The following is a 9,138-nucleotide window of genomic DNA, read 5'->3' as shown; positions in this document are numbered from 1 at the left end:
AAGTTGGCCATACATTGATGGAAAATACTGGGGCTGTTGTGGAAGCCCTGAGGGAGACAGTTCCAAATGTATTGCTGTCCTTTAAAGGTAAAAGCAAACTTGTACTGACCTTCTCTTCTTAAAGATATGGACCAGAACCCGTTGGAAATATCCTGCACCGTGAAGGTGGTCGCGGAGGCTGGGATACTTCCAATGAGGTCATCCAACGGCAGCAACCGTGGGTGCACAGCCAGGGATGTTACGGTTGAGTACTCGATAATCCACCGTGGCTCTCCAGGTGTTGTCCCGTTTCTTAACCGGCCACAACGGAGAGTTCACATGGGTAGCTATTGGTCTCAATACCCCTATTTCACAAAAGAACCCAAGGCTGTTTCCATGTCTGCCTCCGCCTCCCTGGGGAAGTTATACTGTTTCTACGGTCGGGTCATAGGGTCACCATCTATGCTAACCTCGACCCAGTTTATCCTCCCACAGTCATGTTTGTGAATGGCAAAAGCTGCAAGGTTTGCCCTCACATACTCTTGGTACTCCATTGGAGTGTTACTGACCAGTGATTCAAGGTTGTAACACTCCTTGGCTTCATGGTACACACCGTCCCTTTTCCCCATTTTTCTGGGATAACCATCACATCACTCTCCTGTCCCATACATACTGACCCCGAAAGACAATGGTTTCTTAAATCCACGAGGATCCCATGGCCTCGAATGAAGTCAGCCCCCAGGATCCCTCTCCCTTCCTGTTCCCACTTCATCAGGACACAAGTCCATTTGGTGTGGAGTGTTCCGAAACGAATAGAAAACGGAACGGAGAAAGAGCCAACCTTCTCGGTGCCTGTGAAACCCAGCAAGCTCTAGGGGACCCCGCTAGACAGAGGTGAGGCGGCGGGGTTATTTACATAGACAAGTGTGCTTGTTGCACCGGTATCCAGCAGGTCAGTCCCTTTCACCTTTTCCACCTCCATCTGAACGGTCGGTCTCCCCCACGCATCGTACTCGAGGGAACACAGGTGGACAGGCTGTGTCTGTTCTAGTCACTGTTTTGGCTGGGATGGGGCAGATGGGATTTCGGTACCGGTGGCAGTGGCTACCCTCCCAGAGCCATCCAGCATTGTTCGCAGCGCAGTCAGAAATGTATCAAACGGGTGGGGAGGGGCTGGCTTCTCAGTCTCGGTCTTTTGGGCAGGGGCAGGAGAACTCTTCCCTGCGCTACTCTTCCATGGGTCTGGAGAAGGGACTCCCATCATTACAGCCCATGGCTTCTCGAATATCTTCCTGGACAGCAGCACATGTCCTCTGCCCCCTTTTGCTCTCGGCAGATAGGAACCTGTACAGCTTGCTGTCCAGTGAGAGGAGGTGCATCTTTGCTATCTCGGCATCATCACACGCGTTAATATCCCCTGCCTGTTCCACTTCCATAAAGGGGACCGAGGTGTCCCCCTTTGGGGTGAGCTTTCCCATGTGACTTATCATAGCCCTAAGCTGTTGGGTCGTGTGGGGAACCACAAACTGACTTTCCAGGGGCCCCAGACCCCTAGCACCGGTGGGCGGGCCAAACATTTGTTGCCGGACCGGGCACATTGGCCCTGGTTCAGGCCCTTCCTGTTCTGGCTCGCCTGCCCCTCCTCCCTGCTGCCAAGCCAAGCTGAAACTCGGTGCCACAGGTGGTGGTGGTCCGCTATCCCTGTCCGCCCCACAACTCGTCCACCCTCCTGCTGCCGAACCGGTATAGTCACCGGCACCACAGGTGGTGGTTGAACAGTTTCCTCCTTCTCTTCCAGGTTTACCCGGGCCGTACCTGGGTTTATTAGGAATACCTTGCCTTTTGCCTTGGACAGAGCAAGGGTTAAACTTTTGATTTGTTGCTGGCAGGGACCGTGGTCTCCTGACTCAATAGTGCTGGCTACTTTATAAGCTGCTGTACGTCTCTTAACTTCTCCTCCAACTCTTTTACTTGAAGGGTGAGGCGAGTGTTTTCCTCCCACAGTATCTTTTCATTATTCTTAGCCTCGGTAACCTGACACTGTAAATAGTTCTGGCTGTTTTTGAACCTTTCCATTCGCTGTGTCTTTCCATGTTTTAGCTTCCGGAGTTCTCTCCACACATTTCTTCTGCCATAGCCCTGTCATGTGATGTTTCTGCACATTCACATCGTTCTGCCTGCAGTGACTCGATGTTCTTATCTAGGAGTTGGACCTGCCGCTGCAGGCAGGCCAACCAAATTGCCTTTTCTACTGATTCCTTATGGTCCTTGCTGGGTGTCCAGGGCCGCAGCGTATCCTGGATGCTCAGCGCGCAACAGACCAAGCACCCATTAAATAAGAACATAAGAATTAGGAACAGGAGTAGGCCATCTAGCCCCTCGAGCCAGCTCTGCCATTCAACAAGATCATGACTGATCTGGCCGTGGACTCAGCTCCACTTATCCGCCCGCTCCCCATAACCCTTAATTCCCTTATTGGTTAAAAATCTATCTATCTGTGACTTGAATACATTCAATGAGCTAGCCTCAACTGCTTCCTTGCGCAGAGAATTCCATAGATTCACAAGCCTCTGGGAGAAGAAATTCCTTCTCAACTTGCTTTTAAATTGGCTCCCCCATTTTTTGAGGCTGTGCCCCCTAGTTCTAGTCTCCCAGACCAGTGGAAACAATCTCTCTGCCTCTATCTTGTCTATCCCTTTCATGATTTTAAATGTTTCTATAAGATCACCCCTCATCCTTCTGAACTCCAACGAGAAAAGACCCAGTCTACTCAATCTATCATCATAAGGTAACCCGCTCATCTCCGGAATCAGCCTAGTGAATCGTCTCTGTAGCCCCTCCAAAGCTAGTATATCCTTCCTGTAGTAAGGTGACCAAAACTGCGCGCAGTACTCCAAGTGCAGCCTCACCAATACCCTTCACAGTTGCAGCAGGACCTCCCTGCTTTTGTACTCCATCCCTCTCGCAATGAAGGCCAACATTCCATTCGCCTTCCTGATTACCTGCTGCACCTGCAAACGAACTTTTTGGGATTCATGAACAAGGACCCCCAGGTCCCTCTGCACCACAGCATGTTGTAAGTTCTCCCCATTCAAATAATATTCCCTTTACTGTTTTTTTTCCCAAGGTAGATGACCTCACATTTTCCGACATTGTATTCCATCTGCCAAACCTTAGCCCATTCGCTTAACCTATCTAAATCTCTTTGCAGCCTCTCTGTGTCCTCTACACAACCCGCTTTCTTCCCAGTAATCTTTGTGTCATCTGCAAATTTTGTTCCACTACACTCTGTCCCCTCCTCCAGGTCATCTATGTATATTGTGCACAGTTGTGGTCCCAGCACCGATCCCTGTGGCACATCACTAACCACCGATTTTCAACCCGAAAAGGACCCATTTATCCCGACTCTCTCCTTTCTGTTAGCCAGCCAATTCTCTATCATGCTAATACATTTCCTCCGACTCCACGTACCTTTATCTTCTGCAGTAACCTTTGTGTGGCAACTTATCGAATGCCTTTTGGAAATCTAAATACACCACATCCATCGGTACACCTCTAACCACCATGCTCATTATGTCCTCAAAGAATTCCAGTAAATTAGTTAAACATGATTTCCCCTTCATGAATCCATGCTGCGTCTGCTTGATTGCACTCTTCCTATCTCGAAGTCCCGCTATTTCTTCCTTAATGGTAGTTTCAAGCATTGATGAGTGACATTCACTTTCTTATACACATCGGAGGAAATCCTTTCTGTCATCTTGGTTCTTTCCTCCAAAACAGCAATCTCTGCATCACATCCTTTACACCAAAGTCCTGCCGCGGTCGCCATTCTCTTGGGGGTGGTGTGTGGGATCAGGTTCATCTCTGACCTTCTGAGCAGATTGAATCGCTCGCACTTCCTGGGTTCTAGACTTTAGATTTATTTGGCGATGTGACAAAGAACAAGAGACAACTAGTTTTGGTGCAAAGAACCTCAATTTTAACAAGGGTAAGAATGTACAATGTCAAGCTTGTAATTACTAGAATAAAAAAACACTTTACCAAACATTCATGGGGTTACAGAATAATAATACACCTCCCACATCCCAATGCCTAACTCTGACTAGGTCAAACCCTCGGGCAAACAGGGATTATGCTCACCAATCCTCTTATTGTCAGTTGGCGGTGGTTCGCAATTGTGGGGTTCACTGGACTCTGTAAGTTCTGCTTGCCATACCCTGAATGTTGTGTAAGACTTCTTGCTGCGTAGTCTTCAGTTGGGTGGTGTCAGCTGATGCGGTAGGGCGCGTATTGGATTTATGGGTAAGTACCCACTTTCTTCTGTCAGAAATTGGTTTTAAATTTCTTTTGGGTAATGTTTCACCTGTTGGTATCGAGGAACAGATTGTAGAGGGGAAACTTTCGAATCTTTGATTTCTTCTTGAAGATTGTTTATCTTAGAATTTGTCGGTCGCGGTGTTTTCGATGTTACCACGTTGGCTGTGGTCAGTTGCTGCTGCGATGATGATGTCGGAAGTTACTGGGAACTGCTTTCTCTGCTGTGATGATGTTCTTTCTTCTCCTTCGGTAGCAGGGCAGTGTGGTCCAGGAGTGTCGTCGAGGCTGAAGATGTTGGAGCTCAGAAGACCTGCATAGGAGGCTGTGTAGCAAGCTCTCTGGAATGCTTATTACAAACTGCTGCAGTGGTCTCTCTTCTTTTTCCCTCGTCCCCTTCTCCTTCTTTCGTTAAAAAACAGGGCCCCAGTTATACTTTGGGAGCCGTTCTAATCTGCGCACCAAATGAGCCCCGATTCTTTGATTTTAATTTTGGCGGGCTTGATATCTCTTTGTTATATTCTGGCGGGCCCATTAACGGTAACCTGTCTCGGATGTGTCGATCTTTTGAATTTGTTTCTTGATCGGGAAAATTAGATTTTTGGTATTTGCAATGTCAGCCTCGGCCTGGATTTTCCATGCGGGCTGGATTGGCCATTGTCATTATGTAAACGCTGGATGTTTTTCCTGCACTGAGTGATGGCTGGCTATCTCTGGGTTGATTGTTGCTATGTTAATGTCTCCCGGGGAGATGGGTTTTCGAGTTTACACAATTCCCCAGACAATTTGTTCAGCTTCAATATCCCAGACAGTTTCAATACCCAAACTGGTTTCTTTGAACGATCCTTTAGTTCTCAGCCCTTTCCACACGGAACCAATCTGCCTTGTAAAATCCCAAATACGAATAAAACTCGTAGTTTCTTCCAGTTAGGATCCCAAACTTTCTGGTTGATAGTTCTAAATTAAATTTCCTTTCCAATCAGTCCAAACACAGGGGAGGTTGTCCCACGAATTTTTGCCATCCGACTCCTGCACCTATTTTCTATGTTTCTATGTTTCGATGTTTCTATGTTTCAAAAACTTTGGCATGATTGGTTCCATGGTGTAATGGTGAGCGTTCTGGACTCAGTAAACCAGTGATCTGAGTTCAAATTGTGGTGGAACCTCAATTCTTGCTGTCCAGCTGCTGAAAATTTGGGACAAACAAGTGAAAGACACCTGGTGCTGGTGGGCAGTTTTGTTGCCTTTGTCAGTGTTGCTTGGTCCAGTTGTGAAATCATGTGTTCAACCATCAGTTACCTGTTACAAATCAGCGGAAGAGAAACCAGTTTTTTATCTAATGCTGCCTTTACCTGCACGATGTTTGCTGAGATTATCTGTGCAATATGCATTCAGCAGGATGAATAAAAGCAACGCTTTTGAAATGCAGGCACTGCATGTATTGTACTCGAAAAAATTTGCATTTTCTTTTCATGCCAAGCATTTTACATTAATACATTGCAATGCCAATGCACTTTTTACCTGGCAAGACTGAAGTACAAGCTGTGATGAACAGTGTGAAACAGAAACAGCTACTTGAGAACCCATAGCCTCGACGGTATCTGTGTGAATTGCTCTGCATCGATAATTAGCAGAGCGTAAAGAGGGGAAACTGACGGTGTGGATGAGAAAAGGCCGAGCCAAATTGTAATGTTGCAGATGGTTTTGTTGTTTTTGAGAAATGTTTCAAAGATTTTGTCATGGTTGTTGCCATGGTGTAATGGTGAGCACTCTGGACTCTAAATTTAATGATCTGAGTTCAAATCTCAGTCGAACCTGAATGCTTGTTGTCCCAGCTGCTGAAAATTTGGGACAAACAAGTGAAAGACACCTGGTGCTGGTGGGAAGTTTTTTGGCCTTTGTCATTGATGCTTGATCTACAAGTCTAGTTGTCAAATCGTGTGTTCAACCGTCAGTTATCTGCTACAAATCAGCGGAGGACAAATCACTTTGTTGTCTAACGCGGCCTTTGTCTGCACAATGTGTGCTGAGATTATCTGTGCAATATGCATTCTGCAGGATCAATAAAAGCAATGCTGTTTGAAATGCAGGCACTGCATGGAAACAAAGAAACACAGAAAATACTTGCAGGGGTAGGCCATTCGACCCTTCGAGCCTGCACCATCACTCAATAAGATCATGGCTGATCATTCACCTCAGTACCCATTTCCTGCTTTGTCTCCATACCCCTTGATCCCTTTAGCCGTAAGGGCCACATCTAAATCCCTCTTGAATATATCCAACGAACTGTCATCAAAAATTCTCTGCAGTAGTGAATTGCACAGGTTAACAACTCTCTGAGTGAAGAAGGTTCTCCTCATCTTGGTCCTAAATGGCTTTAACTGTGTTCCATGGTTCTGGACTTCCCCAACATTGGGAACATTCTTCCTGCATCTAACCTGTCCAGTCCCATCAGAATTTTATATGTTTCTATGAGATCCCATCTCATCTTTCTAAACGCCAGTGAATAAAGGCACAGTCGATCCAGTCTCTCCTCATATGTCGGTCCTGCCATCCCGGGAATCAGTCTAGTGAACCTTCGCACTCGACAAAACGTTTTCTTTTCATGCCAAGCATTTTACATTAATGCATTGCAATGCAAGCGCACTTTTTACCTGGCAAGACTGAAGTACAAGCTGTGATGAACAGTGTGAAACAGAAACAGTTACTTGAGAACCCATAGCCTCGACGGTATCTGTGTGAATTGCTCTGCGCCGATAATTAGCAGAGCGTAAAGAGGGGAAACTGACGGTGTGGATGAGAAAAGGCCGAGCCAAAGTGTAATGGTGGCGATGATTTTGTTGTTTTTGAGAATTTTTTCAAAGATTTTTCTGTGGTTGGTTCCATGGTGTAATGGTGAGCACTCTGGACTTTGAATCCAGCAATCTGAGTTCAAATCTCAGTGAGACCTCAATTCTTGTTGTCCCAGCTGCTGAAAATTTGGGACAAACAAGTAAAAGATACCTGGTGCTGGTGGGCAATTTTATTGCCTTTATCATGGATGATTGATCGACAAGTCTCGTTGTCAAATCCTGTGCTCTGTGGGAGCACAGTCCCGCATTGCTGAACTCTTTGCTTCAGCACGCAGTCTGAAGTTTGGATTAAAAAACAGGAAGATTGAAGTTTGGATGGAAAAGAGACTGTTAGACAATGTGGTGCCTTCAGCCAGTGAGATGAGTAACTGGTCATTGCCTGGATGATATATATATTTGTGTACCTTGTTACCGTGGGAATAATGGAAATTCAGGACTAAACGATTTGACGATGTCTGTATGTTCTGTATTTGAGTTTTAACTTGTTACTATATAATGAGATCTGTAGGTTAAACAAATAATATTAAGTCTGTCTGTTAAACGATTCAGAAACCAGTTCGTCTGGATTGTCTAAATGCAAAGAATAAGAGTTCAAAGGCTTTTTCAGTATAAAGATGACTGCAGTATGGACTGCAGAGACACAGACATCAGAGACACTAGACATTTGGAAGGTGTGTGTCTCAAGCAGCCACGGAAATCGAAGCAAGCTGCCTTTGTGAAGTGTTCTCAGTAACTTTCATATTTGGTTTGCTGAGTATGAATGTTTAACTAAAAGACCCGATCCTGCCTTTCCTACAACGGAGTGTGTGCGGGTAATTCGACGTTAAAAGCAACGAAGCGAATAGAGCAAGACAGCCGTTTACAACATTTTGGTGACCCCGACGTGATTTTCAAAAGTTCGTTAGCTCATTCGAAGCCCCCGACATGAAGCAGAAAGTTGGCTGAGTTGTTGGAAGAAGTGTTTCCCACACATAAGTTCGAGGGGTGAGCATTCTCTTCGTTGTCGTGATTAAAGGGATCTTCAATTAGTAATGGGAGGCTCAGGGGATATTCCAGTTGAAGTCCGGTCATTTCTTAATGAGTGGATTGAGTTGAAAGGGGGAACTTATGGGATAAGACAGGAAACAATGACAGGAGGATGGAGAGAGACACGGCAGTCCTTAGTGGAGAGTGTCCAGTTAAAAAAGATTAAAGTGTTTCGCTTCCACACATCCACAATGAATGTCCCACCCTTTACTTGGGAAAAGTACAACTGAGAGTGGACAAGTTCCATCCCGGTCAGTGCAATCTGAAGCTTTAACTGACTGACACCCTGGTTTGGGTTGTCTTGCAGTGTGTAATTGCGTCAGTCTCTGTGGCGCAATGGGTTAGCGCGTTCGGCTGTTAACCGAAAAGTTGGTGGTTCGAGCCCACCCAGGGACGAAGCATTTAACTGTTTTTCCCCGTGGATTCGGTGCTGCACGATTCCAGGTTGTCATTGTGCGTTTTGGCTGCGCGAATATATTCCACATACATTGCCAGCTGTGCTGTTATCCAGTGAGTTCCCACTCCAGTATTATTATAAGCATTCAGGTTGAGTGTATACAGAACTGAACAGAGATATCAGAAAATTTAACAAAGTTGTGGGACATTGTTTTTTGTTAATAAGGCTACAGGGAAAGGGCGGGGGATTGTGACTCGCTGAGAGTCGGCACGGGCTCGAAGGGCCGAATGGCCTTCCGTGCGGTAACCATTCCATGATTCTATAAGTTAGTGGCACATTTCATAGTGTGGGTGGAAGCAGAACATTTCAAAGGGACATGGATTGAGTCGGCAAAATTAGAGGCATCTGATTCAGGAGCTTTGGGGGGCATGGAAATTCGGAAGTTTAATGACTTTGAAAGGAACATTTTTGTTTTGTGCAGTTACGGTCAGAGAAATGTTTGTGAAAGGAATTTTCTGAACAGAGGAATGCAGCATTTAATCTTCTGCCTTAACACTTCTTCCTGGGTGT

General features: G+C 45.9%; 2 non-coding genes across 2 annotated transcripts; both read left to right on the top strand.

The window, feature by feature from the left end:
* Nucleotides 1-7,171: 7,171 nt before the first annotated feature.
* On the top strand, nucleotides 7,172-7,243 carry trnaq-uug (transfer RNA glutamine (anticodon UUG)). Its single transcript has one exon. It is a non-coding gene; the product is annotated as a tRNA-Gln (tRNA).
* Nucleotides 7,244-8,493: 1,250 nt separating this feature from the next.
* trnan-guu (transfer RNA asparagine (anticodon GUU)) lies at nucleotides 8,494-8,567 on the top strand. The gene has a single exon. It is a non-coding gene; the product is annotated as a tRNA-Asn (tRNA).
* Nucleotides 8,568-9,138: the final 571 nt, after the last annotated feature.

The sequence above is a fragment of the Pristiophorus japonicus genome, chromosome 28 (genome assembly GCF_044704955.1).
Source record: "Pristiophorus japonicus isolate sPriJap1 chromosome 28, sPriJap1.hap1, whole genome shotgun sequence".
Lineage (NCBI taxonomy): Eukaryota > Metazoa > Chordata > Chondrichthyes > Pristiophoridae > Pristiophorus > Pristiophorus japonicus.
This window is presented reverse-complemented; position numbering and strand designations above follow the sequence as displayed.